This window comes from Macaca nemestrina, chromosome 6 (genome assembly GCF_043159975.1).
Source record: "Macaca nemestrina isolate mMacNem1 chromosome 6, mMacNem.hap1, whole genome shotgun sequence".
Taxonomy (NCBI): domain Eukaryota; kingdom Metazoa; phylum Chordata; class Mammalia; order Primates; family Cercopithecidae; genus Macaca; species Macaca nemestrina.
In genome coordinates, this window is record NC_092130.1 from 92,822,167 (window position 1) to 92,842,863 (window position 20,697).

At 39.3% G+C, this 20,697-nt stretch overlaps 1 protein-coding gene and 2 long non-coding RNA genes across 4 annotated transcripts in view; 1 reads left to right on the forward strand and 2 right to left on the reverse strand.

Moving 5' to 3' along the window:
• LOC105475034 (EGF like repeats and discoidin domains 3) overlaps nucleotides 1–20,697 on the forward strand; it is a 456,215-nt gene that overhangs the window by 209,903 nt on the left and 225,615 nt on the right. The window lies entirely within an intron of this gene.
• Nucleotides 1–20,697, reverse strand: part of LOC105475033 (uncharacterized) — a 47,454-nt gene that overhangs the window by 23,747 nt on the left and 3,010 nt on the right. The gene's annotated exons all lie outside the window — the stretch shown is intronic.
• Nucleotides 9,232–15,334, reverse strand: LOC139363831 (uncharacterized). The gene is made up of 3 exons (XR_011624868.1): nucleotides 15,196–15,334; nucleotides 12,653–12,712; nucleotides 9,232–9,369 (listed from the first exon to the last, which is right to left on the reverse strand). It is a non-coding gene; the product is annotated as an uncharacterized lncRNA (long non-coding RNA).

The following is a 20,697-nucleotide window of genomic DNA, read 5'->3' on the forward strand; positions in this document are numbered from 1 at the left end:
CTTAAAGTACAAGTATACTTAAAGGCTTACTGTTAGAATATGTCCCTATTTGGAAGGACAATATGTGGAAGACATGTATAGAACCCTGATGTCACTTAAGTAGTTCACATTTATTAACTCTCCCACCATGACTTACTGTTGAAGTCAGAGTGAAGTTGAGGCCTGCCCTTAAACCAAGAGTTGGGAAACTTTAAATGTTAGTTCTAATTAAAAATATCTATACAGTGGTACCAAATTGTTTTCACATCTCTAGACCTTGTTTTCTTTATGTTGGGAAGGTCAGGTTAGTTTTAGTTATCTTTAATGGCCTGGAAGTCCCATTGAAGACATCGAGTCATCTTTTGTCTTTTTTTTGGTTATATAAGTGAGGCTGCTCCAGAAGGGTGTTAGCAGGTGTGTGTCCACCTGCGTCTGACTCCTACACATAGTTGGCCGTGAATTCTTTCTAGAGGACTATCAGGTTTGGGAAAACAGAATAAATAAATAATTTTTTCCCCATTCTCCATGGTGGAAAATCCAAGTCTTTTATCTCATAGCTTCATAGTATATTCAAACAAACTTATACATTCATATAATTTTATTGAATTTCAAGAGTTACTTCAAAGCACAAAGAAATCTTTCCCCTTGATACATCTGACCACCCCCACAACAATATTTTAAACCCATGTCAGGAATTGCAGTGGGAAGTCCAAGGCTGAGAGATTCAATTCAGAACTTAGATTTTGTTGTCTAAACCACCTAGTCCCTATTTTCTTCATTGCATCATTAGAAGCAACAGAAAACAGAGGAAAAAGGACTGGATTTGGAAGCAGAAACCTAGATTTGAGACCTGACCTTTACAGTTATTAAATAAGTGACGCTGAGCCGGTCATTTGATCTTTCTGTGATTTCAGACATACAAATTGGAGAATTGAACTGGAAACAGATGGTCTTTGGTTCATATAAACCATGAGTATTATGAATAAATGGATAGCTTACTCACTGTACAAAGGTTAGCAAGCCTTCCTCTTTATAGATGAAATTGAAAGGGATGATATATAGAGAAAGCAGCTATAGAAGTGCTAGGGGCCCTGGAAGCTTCCTCAGCTAGGAAAAACAGAAAAACAGCTCTTTAAACTCTTGCAAGGATTGCTAGGTAGCTGGGTTTGTTTTTCATGGTGGTAATAGTTTTATGACCTAGATATTTAGAACCTTGCTACTCAAAATGTGCTCGTGCATCAGGATCTTCAGGAAGTTTATTAGAAACGCAGATAAACAGGCATCACCTGAAATCAACTGAATCAGAATCTGTATTTCAAAATAATTCCCAGTTAACTCTCATACACATTGAAATTTGAGAAATACTGCATAAGGCTTTGAATAGCCAAAAGTGATAGTTTCATAGCTGAGCAACTGTCACGTTCAGTTACGTAACAATAAACATAGGCAAAATATTTAAGGTTTGTGAAAAGCAAAACTGTACTGAAAATTAATAAAAATGAGAGTTATACAAATATAGCATGAACATTTCATTTGGAAAAAGAAATTTAAACAATTCTTCAGACAGCTATGTTGAGGGGACTTTTAAATTTTGTCCTATATGACAGAATGTTAACTAAATGTCTTTTGGAAAATAGCTAGACATTTAAAGAACTTTAAATTTCATGATACAGGAGTGACAAATATATAGCTAATAGATCTATTTTAACAACTATTTTATCAATATGTGACAAATTAGAAAAAATATTTCCAGCATCAGCATTATTACCTACATATGCTTTTAAAAATGTTTTTTGGATTTTATCATTAATAGACTTAATTTTTAGAGCAGTTTTAAGTTTACCAAAAAATCGAGCAGAAAGTACAGAGTCCCGTATATCCCTCCTCCTACATAATTTCCCTTATTAACATCTCTCATTGCTGTGGTACATTTGCTATCATTGATGAACCAGTACTGATACCTTATTACTAAAGGCCATAGTTTAGGGTTCACTCTTTGTATTGTATAGTTCTATGGGATTTGAAATATGTATAATATCATGTATCTACCATCACAGTATCGTACAGAACAGATTTGCTAAACTAAAAATCCCCTGTACACCTGTGTATCATTTCCTACTTATCTCAACCTTTGTAACCACAGATCGTTTTACTGCCTCTGTAGTTTTTCCTTTTCTGGAATGTCATGTAATTGAAATCACATAGTATGTAGCCTTTTAAGACTGAGAGTAAGTTTCCTCTGTGTGTTTTTAGGACTTAATAGTTTATTTACTTTTACCTCTGAATATTAATCCATTTTATGGGTGTATCATAGTTTGTTTATAAATTCAGCATTTGAAGAATATCTTGGTTACTTCTAGTTTTGGGCAATTATAAATAAAGCTGCTATAGACATTCAGGGCAGGTTTTTGTGTGGACATAAGTTTTCAACTCATTTGGGTAAATACCTAGTAGTGCAATTTCTAGATCTTACGGTAAAAGTACATTCAATTTTGTAAAAGAACCTTCAAATGTCTCCCACGTGGCCGTTTTGTATCCTCACCAGCAACGCCTGAGAGTCCCTGTGTTTTACATCCTTACCAGCACTCATTGTGTTTTGGATTTCAGCTATTAGATGTCCTTTTTATGGTAATGAAAGTAGCACGAGGTTATAACTTTATAAGAATAATGATTGGTATTGCATTTGGTATAGAATTACCACATTTATGAGGGGGCGGAGCAAGATGGCCGAATAGGAACAGCTCCAGTCTCCAACTCCCAGCGCGAGCGACACAGAAGACCGGTGATTTCTGCATTTTCAACTGAGGTACTGGGTTCATCACACTGGGGAGTGCCGGACGATCGGTGCTGGTCAGCTGCTGCAGCCCGACCAGCGAGAGCTGAAGCAGGGTGAGGCATTGCCTCACCTGAGAAGCGCAAGGGGGAAGGGAGTCCCTTTTCCTAGCCAGGGGAACTGAGACACACAACACCTGGAAAATCGGGTAACTCCCACCCAAATACTGCGCTTTAAGCAAACAGGCACACCAGGAGATCATATCCCACACCTGGCCGGGAGGGTCCCACACCCACGGAGCCTCCCTCATTGCTAGCACAGCAGTCTGTGATCTCAAGGCAAGGCACAGCAGTCTGTGATCTCAAGGCAAGGCAGCAGCGAGGCTGGGGGAGGGGCGCCCGCCATTGCTGAGGCTTAAGTAGGTAAACAAAGCTGCTGGGAAGCTCCAACTGGGTGGAGCTCACAGCAGCTCAAGGAAACCTGCCTGTCTCTGTAGACTCCACCTCTGGGGACAGGGCAATAACAAACGCAGCCGAAACCTCTGCAGACGCAAATGACTCTGTCTGACAGCTTTGAAGAGAGCAGTGGATCTCCCAACACGGAGGTTGAGATCTGAGAAGGGACAGACTCCCTGCTCAAGTGGGTCCCTGACCCCTGAGTAGCCTAACTGGGAGACATCCCCCACTAGGGGCAGTCTCACACCCCACACCTCACAGGGTGGAGTACACCCCTGAGAGGAAGCTTCCAAAGCAAGAATCAGACAGGTACACTCGCTGTTCAGAAATATTCTATCTTCTGCTGCCTCTGCTGCTGATACGCAGGCAAACAGGGTCTGGAGTGGACCTCAAGCAATCTCCAACAGACCTACAGCTGAGGGTCCTGACTGTTAGAAGGAAAACTATCAAACAGGAAGGACACCTACACCAAAACCCCATCAGTACATCACCATCATCAAAGACCAGAGGCAGATAAAACCACAAAGATGGGGGAAAAGCAGGGCAGAAAAGCTGGAAATTCAAAAAATAAGAGCGCATCTCCCCCAGCAAAGGAGCGCAGCTCATCGCCAGCAACGGATCAAAGCTGGACGGAGAATGACTTTGACGAGATGAGAGAAGAAGGCTTCAGTCCATCAAATTTCTCAGAGCTAAAGGAGGAATTACGTACCCAGCGCAAAGAAACTAAAAATCTTGAAAAAAAAGTGGAAGAATTGATGGCTACAGTAATTAATGCAGAGAAGGTCATAAATGAAATGAAAGAGATGAAAACCATGACACGAGAAATACGTGACAAATGCACAAGCTTCAGTAACCGACTCGATCAACTGGAAGAAAGAGTATCTGCGATTGAGGATCAAATGAATGAAATGAAGCGAGAAGAGAAACCAAAAGAAAAAAGAAGAAAAAGAAATGAACAAAGCCTGCAAGAAGTATGGGATTATGTAAAAAGACCAAATCTACGTCTGATTGGGGTGCCTGAAAGTGAGGGGGATAATGGAACCAAGTTGGAAAATACTCTTCAGGATATCATCCAGGAGAACTTCCCCAACCTAGTAGAGCAGGCCAACATTCAAATCCAGGAAATACAGAGAACGCCACAAAGATACTCCTCGAGAAGAGCAACTCCAAGACACATAATTGCCAGATTCACCAAAGTTGAAATGAAGGAAAAAATCTTAAGGGCAGCCAGAGAGAAAGGTCGGGTTACCCACAAAGGGAAGCCCATCAGACTAACAGCAGATCTCTCAGCAGAAACTCTCCAAGCCAGAAGAGAGTGGGGGCCAATATTCAACATTCTTAAAGAAAAGAATTTTCAACCCAGAATTTCATATCCAGCCAAACTCAGTTTCATAAGTGAAGGAGAAATAAAATCCTTTACAGATAAGCAAATGCTTAGAGATTTTGTCACCACTAGGCCTGCCTTACAAGAGACCCTGAAGGAAGCACTAAACATGGAAAGGAACAACCGGTACCAGCCATTGCAAAAACATGCCAAAATGTAAAGACCATCAAGGCTAGGAAGAAACTGCATCAACTAACGAGCAAAATAACCAGTTAATATCATAATGGCAGGATCAAGTTCACACATAACAATCTTAACCTTAAATGTAAATGACTAAATGCTCCAATTAAAAGACACAGACTGGCAAACTGGATAAAGAGTCAAGACCCATCAGTCTGCTGTATTCAGGAGACCCATCTCACACGCAGAGACATACATAGGCTCAAAATAAAGGGATGGAGGAAGATTTACCAAGCCAATGGAGAACAAAAAAAAAGCGGGGGTTGCAATACTAGTCTCTGATAAAACAGACTTTAAACCATCAAAGATCAAAAGAGACAAAGAAAGCCATTACATAATGGTAAAGGGATCAATTCAACAGGAAGAGCTAACTATTCTAAATATATATGCACCCAATACAGGAGCACTCAGATTCATAAAGCAAGTCCTTAGAGACTTATAAAGAGACTTAGACTCCCATACAATAATAATGGGAGACTTCAACACTCCACTGTCAACATTAGACAGATCAACGAGACAGAAACTTAACAAGGATATCCAGGAATTGAACTCATCTCTGCAGCAAGCAGACCTAATAGATATCTATAGAACTCTCCACCCCAAATCAACAGAATATACATTCTTCTCAGCACCACATCGTTCTTACTCCAAAATCGACCACGTAATTGGAAGTAAAGCACTCCTCAGCAAATGTACAAGAACAGAAATTATAACAAACTGTCTCTCAGACCACAGTGCAATCAAACTAGAACTCAGGACTAAGAAACTCAATCAAAACCGCTCAACTACATGGAAACTGAACAACCTGCTCCTGAATGACTACTGGGTACATAACGAAATGAAGGCAGAAATAAAGATGTTCTTTGAAACCAATGAGAACAAAGATACAACATACCAGAATCTCTGGGACACATTTAAAGCATTGTATAGAGGGAAATTTATAGCACTAAATGCCCACAAGAGAAAGCAGGAAAGATCTAAAATTGACACTCTAACATCGCAATTAAAAGAACTAGAGAAGCAAGAGCAAACACATTCGAAAGCTAGCAGAAGGCTAGAAATAACTAAGATCAGAGCAGAACTGAAGGAGATAGAGACACAAAAAACTCTCCAAAAAATCAATGAATCCAGGAGTTGGTTTTTTGAAAAGATCAACAAAATTGACAGACCACTAGCAAGACTAATAAAGAAGAAAAGAGAGAAGAATCAAATCGACGCAATTAAAAATGATAAAGGGGAAATCACCACCGACCCCACAGAAATACAAACTACCATCAGAGAATACTATAAACACCTCTATGCAAATAAACTGGAAAATCTAGAAGAAATGGATAATTTCCTGGACACTTACACTCTTCCAAGAGTAAATCAGGAAGAAGTTGAATCCCTGAATAGACCAATAGCAGGCTCTGAAATTGAGGCAATAATTAATAGCCTACCAACCAAAAAAAGTCCAGGACCAGATGGATTCACAGCTGAATTCTACCAGAGGTACAAGGAGGAGTTGGTACCATTCCTTCTGAAACTATTCCAATCAATAGAAAAAGAGGGAATCCTCCCTAACTCATTTTATGAGGCCAACATCATCCTGATACCAAAGCCTGGCAGAGACACAACAAAAAAAGAGAATCTTAGACCAATATCCCTGATGAACATCGATGCAAAAATCCTCAATAAAATACTGGCAAACCGGATTCAGCAACACATCAAAAAGCTTATCCACCATGATCAAGTGGGCTTCATCCCTGGGATGCAAGGCTGGTTCAACATTCACAAATCAATAAACATAATCCAGCATATAAACAGAACCAAAGACAAGAACCACATGATTATCTCAATAGATGCAGAAAAGGCTTTTGACAAAATTCAACAGCCCTTCATGCTAAAAACGCTCAATAAATTCGGTATTGATGGAACGTACCTCAAAATAATAAGAGCTATTTATGACAAACCCACAGCCAATATCATACTGAATGGGCAAAAACTGGAAAAATTCCTTTGAAAACTGGCACAAGACACGGATGCCCTCTCTCACCACTCCTATTCAACATAGTGTTGGAAGTTCTGGCTAGGGCAATCAGGCAAGAGAAAGAAATCAAGGGTATTCAGTTAGGAAAAGAAGAAGTCAAATTGTCCCTGTTTGCAGATGACATGATTGTATATTTAGAAAACCCCATTGTCTCAGCCCAAAATCTCCTTAAGCCGATAACCAACTTCAGCAAAGTCTCAGGATACAAAATTAATGTGCAAAAATCACAAGCATTCTTATACACCAGTAACAGACAAACAGAGAGCCAAATCAGGAATGAACTTCCATTCACAATTGCTTCAAAGAGAATCAAATACCTAGGAATCCAACTGACAAGGGATGTAAAGGACCTCTTCAAGGAGAACTACAAACCACTGCTCAGTGAAATCAAAGAGGACACAAACAAATGGAAGAACATACCATGCTCATGGATAGGAAGAATCAATATCGTGAAAATGGCCATACTGCCCAAGGTAATTTATAGATTCAATGCCATCCCCATCAAGCTACCAATGAGTTTCTTCACAGAATTGGAAAAAACTGCTTTAAAGTTCATATGGAACCAAAAAAGAGCCCGCATCTCCAAGACAATCCTAAGTCAAAAGAACAAAGCTGGAGGCATCACGCTACCTGACTTCAAACTATACTACAAGGCTACAGTAACCAAAACAGCATGGTACTGGTACCAAAACAGAGATATAGACCAATGGAACAGAACAGAGTCCTCAGAAATAATACCACACATCTACAGCCATCTGATCTTTGACAAACCTGAGAGAAACAAGAAATGGGGAAAGGATTCCCTATTTAATAAATGGTGCTGGGAAAATTGGCTAGCCATAAGTAGAAAGCTGAAACTGGATCCTTTCCTTACTCCTTATACAAAAATTAATTCAAGATGGATTAGAGACTTAAATGTTAGACCTAATACCATAAAAATCCTAGAGGAAAACCTAGGTAGTACCATTCAGGACATAGGCATGGGCAAAGACTTCATGTCTAAAACACCAAAAGCAACGGCAGCAAAAGCCAAAATTGACAAATGGGATCTCATTAAACTAAAGAGCTTCTGCACAGCAAAAGAAACTACCATCAGAGTGAACAGGCAACCTACAGAATGGGAGAAAATTTTTGCAATGTACTCATCTGACAAAGGGCTAATATCCAGAACCTACAAAGAACTCAAACAAATTTACAAGAAAAAAACAAACAACCCCATCAAAAAGTGGGCAAAGGATATGAACAGACATTTCTCAAAAGAAGACATTCATACAGCCAACAGACACATGAAAAAATGCTCATCATCACTGGCCATCAGAGAAATGCAAATCAAAACCACAATGAGATACCATCTCACACCAGTTAGAATGGCGATCATTAAAAAGTCAGGAAACAACAGGTGCTGGAGAGGATGTGGAGAAATAGGAACACTTTTACACTGTTGGTGGGATTGTAAACTAGTTCAACCATTATGGAAAACAGTATGGCGATTCCTCAAGGATCTAGAACTAGATGTACCATATGACCCAGCCATCCCATTACTGGGTATATACCCAAAGGATTATAAATTATGCTGCTATAAAGACACATGCACACGTATGTTTATTGCAGCACTATTCACAATAGCAAAGACTTGGAATCAACCCAAATGTCCATCAGTGACAGATTGGATAAAGAAAATGTGGCACATATACACCATGGAATACTATGCAGCCATCAAAAAGGATGAGTTTGTGTCCTTTGTAGGGACATGGATGCAGCTGGAAACCATCATTCTTAGCAAACTATCACAAGAACAGAAAACCAAACACCGCATGTTCTCACTCATAGGTGGGAACTGAACAATGAGATCACTTGGACTCAGGAAGGGGAACATCACACACAGGGGCCTATCATGGGGAGGGGGGAGGGGGGAGGGATTGAATTGGGAGTTATACCTGATGTAAATGATGAGTTGATGGGTGCAGCACAGCAACATGGCACAAGTATACATATGTAACAAACCTGAACGTTATGCACATGTACCCTACAACTTAAAGTATAATAATAATAAAAAATAAATAGATAAATAAATAAATAAATAAATAAAAAGAATTACCACATTTATATATATATATACACACACACGTATATTTTCAAATGCCATAGAAGAATGTGAAACACACATATGCATGTGCTCATACATAGGCATACACACACACACACACAGAGACACATATATATACACATACATCTCTGTGTGTGTAAATTATAGATTGAATTGAGCACCAAAATTGTCTACAGGTCAAACTTTTGAAAAGCATTTTTAAGCAAGCAGTTTTGTGCTGGTGGCTGCATTTGGGACTGGCTAGAGTGATTATATTTTATTTATTGCCTTGTAACAAATGTAATGCCATAGGGAAAGGCTGTTTCCTCACTCCCAGAACTCTTTCCCATCTTCCCACAGAAGGCATGCTATATGTTCTTCTTTACGTTTGCAGAGCTCCGTAGACTTTGATTCATTTTAAGAACACATTTTCTTCGTTCCTACTTTTCAAGAAAGGAAGGCTGATCTGGGAGCCCACTGAGCCTGGAAAGAAGCAGGACAGTTTAAGAGAATTGGCCCATGTTATCACATTAGCTCAAGGTAGAAAGCTTCCATGTATATATATATACACACACACACACACACACACACACACACACACACACACATATGTATATTTACCACCGATAGAGTTGGCCAGAAAAAAACAATCAAAAACTTCCCTCTTTTTGTATATTCTAACTACTTTAAGTCAGTTTGGTCTTAATTTTATATTAGTGACTAATGCAGTCACACGTTTAACCAATATTTATTGGGGTCATGAGTCCCATTTGTAACTTCCATATTTCACTTTTCTCAGAGTTTATCAATGATATTTGCTGTTTTCATGATCATTCTTAATTGCATTAATCACATATTTGGCAATTACATGCTTTGTCTTCTATGTTACATTTGTTAAACATGTAGATTACTGGCCCCAATTCAGTTCTATTGAATCAGAATTTTTGGTTGGTACCCTGAATTTAGTTAAAAGCATCCATATGATCCTTCAATACAACAAACTTGAGGATTACTGACCTAAGGAATTAACACTACCTTCAATCTCCAAATGATACTGGAGGAACCATGCTGTGAGGGGAGGAATTCCGGTCAGACCTGAGTTTCTGATGCAGCTGTATCTTGGTGAGTTGACGAAGCATCAGTTGGCATACAATGGATCTGTGCCTAAGGTTTCTCATCCAGTAAATCAGTTCACTTCAACAAGCACTGACTGAGAACTTCCACCATTGAGTGTGGAAATAACAGTTCTTTAAAAACTGCCATTAACAATCCTTTGTCCTGCTTCCCTAAACAGATGTTTGTTAAGATCAGATGAGGTATTTCCGAACATACTTTACAAGAAAAGTTAGGTATGCCTAATGGACTAATACTTTAAAATATAATGGGGATTCCTACTGATCTTTACTTTTTCCCTTCCTTTAAAAACAATTATAATTATTTTAGGAAACATTTTGTGTTGTAAGGCAGGGGAGGCTCAGGCACACTATGTACCTCCATGCTTTTCTAGAATTCCTCTTATCATTAATTCTTACTTTAAGTTACTCTTTATAATTTTAATTTGATGGCTTCTTTTAGCTTTTTGTTGTGTTGGATTGCCATTAATGTCAGTGGGGATGGCATCACTTTGAGAGGCCAGAGAAGAGACCCAGAACGAGGCAATGAGACATGAGGTTTATTGAGACATGGAGGTTACATACAGTGTGGTCCAGTAGCAGCGGGCTGAACAGAGCTGCCACCGTCTACAGAAAGCATACAGTGTAAATAGCATTTCACTTAACACCCTTCACCTGGCAATCTCAACCTAGCTTAAGATGTTATTGCTATCAGGTGCATTTACCATACACCTCAGCTCAGCATCTCCTTGAATGGCCCTCACATTTTTATCATATCATTCTTCTGTGATGTCCCCGGCACCAGGTATGCAGAGGAGCATTGCTGCCAGATGTGGCAGCAGCAATACAAACTACAACAAAAAACAAATAACAATCACACTGCAAAGATAGTTCTTCCAAGCACTTGGGAGTTGATCTTGGATATGCCACGGCAGGCCCATGGTGGAGGGTGGCAGCTCTCCATAGGCCTAACAGTCTGTCTTGTTTGAGAGAGAGGCCACAGCCTATGCCCAGTCAGTGAAGAGGTTAGCTGCCTACCATATAACCAGATGACACCCAAGCACCTGACCAAAAAGCCTGAACCTTGGACCCTTTCTGCATCAACCATCCATCCTCCATTTGCCTAGTGGGACAACAAGGTGGGGGCTGCAGCCGACAGGCTGGAAAAAAACTTAGAAACCAGCATATCATCAGTGCAATGGAAAATAGGTACCCCTTCCATTCCATAACCATCTATTGCTGTTATAGACCCTTGGAAATGATGAATGTTACCACACATGAGAGTGCATTCTACTCTAGTATCCACTAGGGCAAGCACAGCCTATTCTTAGCTGTCCAGTGTATAGTTAGTTCTACATATGACCTCTGGTCCTCAGACACCCTAGCCACCATTGCTCCCATCAGAATTTTGAAGCCTTGGCCTTCATCCAAGTCCAAAGGTGCCTACTCCTGCCATCCCTCTGCAGCAGAGGGGGTGGACTGAGCCTGAGGCTCTTTAGAGAACCTCTGTTCTAGCTTGAGCTTCTGCCATAGTCTGACCAAGACAGCATCAGGCTATCTCCACCCTCACAGTAGGCATTCCTGCTAGCATGCCATGCCATGTCTTCAACAGGCCACCCTGGTGGGCCCCTCAACTGTGTCCTTTCCCTGGGCTCCTTTGTCTTTCATCCCAGCAGTGCACCACCACCCCCCGCCAACAACCACACCCACAGACGAGTGCACCATCCCTTTGGTTTGGCACAGACTCTTAGATGGTGCCTTTCATGCCAGCAAGAAAAGTTCATTGCTGGGACCTTGGCAATGCTGAGCATAGATAGCATGCTTCACTCCTAATTCCTGGAGGAGCGCCCTGCAATTCCTCCATAGTCTGTCATCACAAAGGCCATGTGGGGACGTCTGCCTCACTTGCCCTGGCTACCTTGCAGCAACACTCACCCAGCTTAGGAGGGGGATGGCCCCATCGCCATTACTGGCACCACAAAGGTGCTGCGTCAAGGTCGGGTGGTTTGTGATGGACGCCATTTTGCCATTTTACTCATCTCAGGTCTGGAGAGTATAATAGCCTCTGCCTCCATGTTCTACAGATGGAAAAGCTACCCCATCATTGACTCTCTACCCTTCTGCCTGAACCTATTTTTTATGTCCACCAATTCTACAGTGGGGTCGTCCCACATTGTGGTGTGCTGCTGTCTTCTGGGGGATAGGGGAGGGGCAGGGGTGGCGGCAGTCGTGCGACTTTGCTTCCAGTGGGTGCAGGGGAGTTGGTGACTCTTCATACAGGCTACCTGACAAGCTAGGGTCTCCATTTTGTCTGGCACCTCTTTGTAGTCACAACTCGTCCTGCAACTGGCAGACCCTCACCTGCACCATGAGCTCGGCCTCTATGGCTGCTTGGAGCAGCGTCAGAAGCCGCCAGCCAACTGTAACTCCCACAGCTCAGGCATCTGACCCTCACTCAGTCAGATCCACACCCTGCAACAACTCTTCCAGACCATTCAGCGTTTTCAAGGCACCTCTATACTCAAGCGCTGGGCCCCATCCATCAAGTATAGCAGCTACCAGGCCCCACATAGACATGCATGGCTAGCCTAGGATTTATCTCAGATTTCTCCTTCTCAGATCCTATCTTCTGGGCACTCATGGAGTTTTCTTACCTCTTGTTGTCATGCTGGACCTCCGTTTACTTTAGTAGGGATGGCACTGGTTTTGAGAGGCTGAAGAGCAAACCCAAAGTCAGCAAAGGAGACAGGGTATATCACGGGGAAATTACATAGGGTGCTGCTCAGTGACAGTAGGCTGGACAGGAGAGCCACCACTGCCTGCAGAAAGCATGCAGTTAATACAGTATTTTTCACTTAATGCCCTCCAACTGGCAACCTCTACCTAGCTTGTCATTGTTGTTGGGTGCATGTGCCATGCAGGGTCATTCTTTGGATATGCTTAAGTTATTGCTATCAGGTGTATCTACGGTACACTGGAGGTTGTACAGAATACTTTTCCACTAGAAAACCAATATTCTCTAATGAAGAATTCATCTCATTCTTTCCTCTTTTTCTTTCGTGTGTGTGTGTGTGTGTGTGTGTGTGTGTATGTGTTTCGTTTTTGTTTTGTTTTTGGAAGACAAAGTTTCTCTCTATCACCCAGGCTGGAGTGCAGTGGTGTGCAATCCTTGCTCACTGCAACCTCCATTTGCTGGGCTCAAATGATCTTCCCACCTCAGCCTCCCAAGTAGCTGGGACCATAGGTGTGCCACCACGCTGAGCTAATTTTTGTATTTTTTATATAGTCAGGATTTCATCATGTTTCTCAGACTGGTCTTGAGCTCCTGGGCTCAAACATTCCCCCCACCTTGGCCTCCCAACATGCTGGGATTACAGGTATGAATGACCATGCCAGGCCAAGAATTCACTTCAAAAACTGTAAATTTTTACCTGAAGTTATCACTGACACTTGCAAACTATATAACAATATTAGTGAAATAAAGACCTCCAAAAATACTTCCAAAATAGACTTGTCTCCAACCCTAGAAGATTTTCAGACTGGAATTGAGAAATTTTCCTGCTTTCCAGTGGTTTTGCTGGTCAGTATGAAACACTTTAACTCTGTAAACCAAAGGCTCTCAAACTTGCTGTGCATATGAATCGTATGGGGGTCTATATAAGTATGCAGATTCTTCTTGCCAATCCGTAGAGATTCCAACGTAATAGTTTTGGAGCCAGGTCTGACTATTTAATAAGGACCCCAATGAAAGTGATGCAAATGGATCTAGAACTCTGGTTTTCAACCTTGGCTACACATTAGAGTCTCCTGGAGCATTATAAAAAGTACCAATGCCTGGCTCTCACCCCAGAGATTCTGACTTATCTGGACTATGGTATAGACATGAGGAGTTTAAAAACCTCCCCAGAAAATTCTAATGTACAACTAAGACTGAAAATCAGTGTTCTAGAACCATATGTGAAGGGTTACAATGCCTTAAAGAAACTAAGTGCAGAAATAGTCAAAGAGAAATCAAGCTTGGGATAGGTTATTATAATCCCACACTGAATGTGTGAACTCACAACCTTATTGAATTCAACCTTTATTTAAGATAATGGAAATTGTCTTATAGCAAAAACCCCACAATGATTAAAAGAATCAGTGCAGAAAAATATATTAGCTTACTACTTTTAAAATCTGACCCTTACTTAATCGGATCCACCCTCTGCAACAACTTTTAGCCCATAACCTATCTATAATAGCCAGAGTTCTAAGGCATTTTTATTTTCTTGTTTTTCTCCTTTGGTTGGAAACCAACAAAGAGCATTGTCATGGCAGACATATATAATAGCTATTTGCACAAATGCACTATTCCAATATAGACACAAAGCTTGTGATTTTTATGATACTCAGATATGTATAAAATCCAAAATATTTGAAAATTGCTACTTTAGACTAACAATAAAATATTTTCTCTTTTCTGTTATTTATTTATTTTTAATATGAATGCCAGAAAAACAATAATCTCTGAACAAAAATATGTTAGACACATTTTCCCAGAAGATTATACTCATGAAGCTGGTGTATTTATATTAATAGGCCTTTTAGAACTGATTAGAATAGAACTTTTAGAACTGATTCAGCCAGGCATGGTGGCTCACAGCTGCAATCCCTGCACTTTGGGAGGCTGAGGCAGGCGGATCACCTGAGGTCAGGAGTTCAAGACCGAACTGGCCAACATGATGAAACTCCGTCTCTGCTCAAAATACAAAAATTAACCAGCCATGGTGGTGCACTCCTGTAATCCCAGCTACTCTGGAGGCTGAGGCAGGAGAATCGCTTGAACCCAGGAGGTGGAGGTTGCGGTGAGCTGAGATCGCACCACTGCACTCCAGAATGGGCAACAAAATGAGACTCCATCTCTAAATAAATAAATTAATTAATTAAAATAAAATAAAATAGAACCGATTCATAATTTTATATTGAAACAAATAGTATTATAAATGTAGTTTTTAAAAAAATTGCACGTAATTCAAATTTCCTAGGCCTTCTAGCCAAAGGTGGTACTGATTTCTAAATTACTGTTGCTCTTAGTTATCATCTTCCAAGTAAGTTGCTTAGATAGGACTTCATTCTCCCCTAAAGTCTTCCCCAGCCATGTCAGGAAATAACTTACTTATTTATCCATTTGATAAATATTTAATGAGAGCTTACTTACTGTTTTGTCAGGGTGCCGCTGCTGTTGTTCTGACCTTGAACATGGTGATAAGGGAAGACTACTCTGTTCTCTGTTAGTGGCCATCTAGCCAACTGAAACTGTACATGGTCTAAGGTCAAGGTCAAACCTAGCCGTTTTAATGGCATTGGGTCTTCCTATGTTCTTGGGAGTTGGAAAGGCATGTGTCTTTTCCCAGAACCTCCCAAATGTTTCTGTGAACACAGTTGCTCAGCCTTTCTTCCTTAACTGCTCTTTCATTTGAGGTTCAGATATCTCAGGCTGTTTGGGAACAGATGCTATGGCCACACCTCTCTTATTCTCATCTCTACTGTCTTTCCCAGGAAATCATTTTTCAGTCTCATTTCTCCTAGAAGGGCAGCGATAAACAAGAGAATAAATCTCCATGAGGATCTGAAGCTCACTTGTACAACAAATAAGTTACTAACTCCCTACTCAGTGCCAAGCACTAATCTGGATAGTGGAATGTAGCACTGAACCAAAATAACCAAATCTCTGCTGTCATAGAACTTGATTAATGGAGAAAAGGATAATGAAAATGTGACACAGGCATTACTATACAGCCCAGCAATTACACTCTTGTGCATTGTCCCAGATAACTAAAAAGTTAAAGTTCACACACATACCTATACCTGGATACTCATAGCAGCTTTATTTGTAATAGCCAAAATACAGAATTGCACAGATGCCCTAACCAGGTGAATGGTTAAAAAAACTGTGGTACATACATACCATGGAATTGCTACTCAGCAATGCAATGAAGGACCTATTGATACATACAACAACTTAGATAAATCTCCAGGAAATTAAGCTGAGTGAAAAAGAAAAGTCAATCCCAAGAGAATACATACTAGATGATCCATTTAATTACGTTTTTGAAATGATGAAGTTTTAGAAATGGAGGATAGATTAGTGGTTTCTAGATGTTAGGGACAGAGAGAGGTGAGTGTAGTTATAAAAGGGCAACATGAGGTTCCTTGTGTTGGAAACATTTAGTATGTTGACTGTGATGACACATACAAAAACCTACATATGTGATACAATCTTATAGAGCCTAATTACATACATATATCAATATAAGTAAACCTAGAGAAATCTGAATAAGATTGTACTCTCATAGTAATGTTAATATTTTGGTTCTGTTTTTATACTGTAGTTTGTCAAATGTTAACCATCGAGGATAACTGATTAAAGTATACATAGTATTTCTTTGTATTATAGTTTTTCAAATGGATATGAATCTACATTCCAATTAAAATTTCAATTAGAAATAACAGCACCGCAGTGCAAAATAACAAGTTTTGTTATGTTTTGTAAGAATGGAGATTATGGAACAAAGGGGTGTGAGTGCTGTTTTAGAGCCTGGCCAAAGAAACTTGCTCCTACCAAGTAACAAGCAGAGATGTGAATGAAGTCAGGGGGTCAAGCATGTGAATCACAAGGATTAGCAAGTATTGAATCCTAAGATGGGTATGTGTCTTGAGCATTGTAAATGATTAAGAGGGTGGGCAGAAAGAGGACCTGAGCAATAGTTAAGGTCTTATAAGCCATAGAGAGGACTTTTAGTTTTATTGTAGTTGTGGAATTGTAATTGTGGAAGCACACTGTTGGAAGGTGGACAGCAAGGGAGTAAATGAACTAATTTCTATTTGGAGAATGATTCTGGCTGATGGTAAAGAATAGGTTCAGGTGGAAGAGTGGAACCTTGCAACCACCTGGGAGGTGATGGTGGCTTAGACCAAGGTAGTAATGAACACTTGGGAGGAGCTGAACAATGTTCATATTTGAAAAATAGTTTGAAGTCAATTATGACCAGCATCATAAATATTTATGGGATATTTTTGTTAATGAATTTCAGTAGCATTATAATTATTTCTCTTTTTACCTAACTTTTTACTATAGATGTGGGCAGTGTAATATATTGTTCTTATAATTTCAAGTGTGCATTGTAATTGCCACTTTTTCTATCTTTCAATAGCATCATTGAGATAGAATCTAGAAATTTAAAGAGAAATAATACATATGTTCATACATATATAGGTATGTACAGATATAAGGAATGTCTTAAATATGTACGATGCTATTTAAGATGTTGAATTTTTAATTTTTGATACCTTTAAAAGACCCATAAAATTGGTTGTCTTTAGATATATTGTGTATTACTTTATCTTTCACATCAGCTAAGTCATGAGAGTGTAATGCAGTATATTTTAAAGACAACATTATAACAGAAGTATGTAAATAAAGAGTAATTACATGCTAAACTACAACAAAGATTTTGAAAAATAGAGCATCGTTTACATTTGAATAGTAAATCTGGAAATCACAATTGCATAGAGTGGATATTTACTAATGTCAGCCTTTAGAATGTAATATTTACTAATGTCAGCCTTTAGAATGATTGATTTTGCTCTCAACATTCTAATTTATTTTATAATTATGCCATAGCCTAAAAGTTTAGATAAATTTAAGGCAATGTATCATTTGGAAATAAATAGAATATTCAGGAGCTTTTAATCATTTTATATGATATATCTTAAATTGAAATATTTCCAAATGAGAATTATTCTCTCCTTGACCATCTGAAAATGCTTTTTGGTTGGTAAGTAAAGGAATTGTTTCTAACTTTTTCTAAATAAAGTGAGTGCAGTTTATTTGGATAATGACAGCATAGTTGTTTAAAGAGCTGAGAATTTAAATGTAGAGAAGACTTAAACTTCCATTCCTTCTATACTCTTAACAAGTCATATCAACTTTAAGTAATGATAATAACAGGTCTTGGTTTCCTTGGTTTTAGAATAGAAATAACTGGACCGCTTGCCTACTCTCAGATCCCACTTGATATGATGCCCTGTCAATTTAATATATGTGATAGTGTTTTGTACAATTAAATGTGCTGTATGCTGATAAACTATCATTCTTGGTATTATTGGTTTTCAAAATACATATTCTTTCATCATAGTAAAAGAAATCGGTACTAAAATAAAACAGAAATAGATACTGATTTTATCTGAGCTAAATTAGGCAGTAGAGAGGATGGAAACACCAGATACCCAATTTAAAAAGTAACATCTTATAATTGAGAGTGTACACCTTCTCAGTGTCTGAGGTGAGAGGCAGGGAGAGAAGGAGGAAAAGAAGGGGAGACAGAGGAGGGGTGTGCAAGTCTGGGGAAAGGAAGGAGCAAACTCATGAATGCTATTGTTCTGGTTCTACACATTCCAATCAAACTCCTTAGAAGAGTTACCTATACTCAATGTCTCCTGCATGCTCTGTGATTAGTTTAAGTACACATCCAGATTTTGATCACCTCTTACCACCTTCACTTCTTCCCTAAGGCAACATTATGCACTATGACGTGCTCCTAATGATTTTGCTGACTTTACACTTGCTCCTAATTTATTCTCAAAACAATATCCAGACTGATACCTTCAAATATACATAGTATTAAGTCATTTCTGTGTTTAAAACCTCCCATGGTTTGTAGTGCACTTCAAGCAGAATCAAAAGTCTTTATAGTGAGCAAAAATAACCTGACATGCCCCATTCCTGTTCATCTCTTTTGATCTTATATCCAACTATACTCCACCTTGCTGATTCTACTTTGGTCACACAGTTCTCTGATGACCTCAGATGTGCCAGTCTAGCTTCCAATCTGGGGCCTTTGCATTGTGATCCTTTACCTGGCCTCCTCTTTGTTAGATAACCATGATTCTTGCCCACTTTCCTTTTCTTCTTAGATCTTAGCTCAAATAAGAATTTTCCAGAGTGACCTCCTCCAACTAACCTGAAGACAACAGCATTCTGTAACATCTTCCTCCACCATCTCTTTACTGTCCCTCTCTTTTACTCTTTTACTCATCTTTATTTTCTTAGCAGTCATCACCGTCTACCACATTTTATATTTATCTTTTAATAATTTTCTTCTCTTTAGAAAGTAAGCATCTTTTCTAGAGCAGGGACTTGATTTGTTTACATTCTGCTGAAATTTGCTGTGCCTAAGAAGTACCTAGCTCATCATAGGAGCTTGATAAATATTTGCTAAGTAAACAAATGAATGAATAAGCCTCAGTGTGTTAACCAATAAATCATTTAATGTATTATCTAATAGCCATCTATCTCCCATGATACTGGGCTTTGAAAAACATCAAACAAACAAACAAACAAACAAAAACTCTTAAATAGTATGTGTCTTTAAGAGCTTATAAAATTAATGTGAAGAAAAATAATACTTCCTCTAACAAGAGGCCCATGGCCAAATAAGTTGAGGAGCACTGTACATTATCTCCTCCTTTTGCAGATTGTGAGATTGTCAGTGTTTATTAGATTTTTGGTGAATATGAGGAGCCATGTAGTTTATAAAAATTGCTAAACAAATAACTGTTAGATAATTTTTAAAAATTTTTAAGATTGTTTAAATCAATTACTTAGAAAGACAGGAGTGACAGTGGCATGGAAATTTCAAAATGGGGAGTTTAATTATTATGCAAAGGAGAGATGGCAGATGGAAACAAAGTGAGGCAAAAGCAAGAAAAGATGAGAGAGTTATTGTTAAATGATTGATAAATATGTAGGAGGCAAGGGTGGGTGGAATTGAAGGTTAGTGCAGGGTTCTGTTGCATTTGCACACACACATGTTTTAATAACAAATACACAGTAGGAGGAACAGCCACCCATGCATAAACTGTCTACGAGCACTTATTCAGCACTTAGAATTGTCCCCAGAAATAGTGATTATGTTAATGTTGCCTTACATGTGGTGCCATCCTTTGTCTAAAAGATGAACAGTGCTTTCCATCAAGATTATCGAGAGAGTCATTTGCCTCTCTTGCTGCTGGAGCTTGTGTCATTATTTGTTGTTTACAGTGAAGACACTGTTTTCGTTGGAGTCGCTTTGCTTCTCACACCTTTAGTCCATTGTCAGCTACTATTTCCCAGTTGTGTATGCCTTAATGCTACATTCTCACAGCCTAGGCAGCGAATCCTTCAAGAGCAATATTGGAAGGCAGGAGCTAGCAGCACTTAGAAGAGGAATGCAGCACAAGAGTTGCCCTTGTGGGAAATGCTGCCTTGAGAAATGGTAGTCACAAGTAAAAGGTAAAACACAGGTAGAAGATGGTTTTGTCATAGGTGAGATGGCTCTCAATATGTGTCAGGTGTGTATTTGCTTTTCTTATAGAACTCTAAACATCATCTGGTAAAAAAAAAAAAAAAAAAAAGGAATATGGGAACAATTCAGTGCAAGGATCTTACATTTGTCCAGCCATGTACATATTAGATTATAAAGTTCCTGAGGACCGTAGTCTAGCTGTATGCTTTATTTACATTTTAATAGCAAGAAGCACAGTTAGGGATACCAGCTTCACAATCTGAACCTACTCTCTTGCCAAAAATCTGACCCTGATCTGAATTTATTTTCATATACCCCTTTATATACGAATGGTTCTCTAAAGTTAGCCACTTGCCATCCATCCTTCAAGGTCC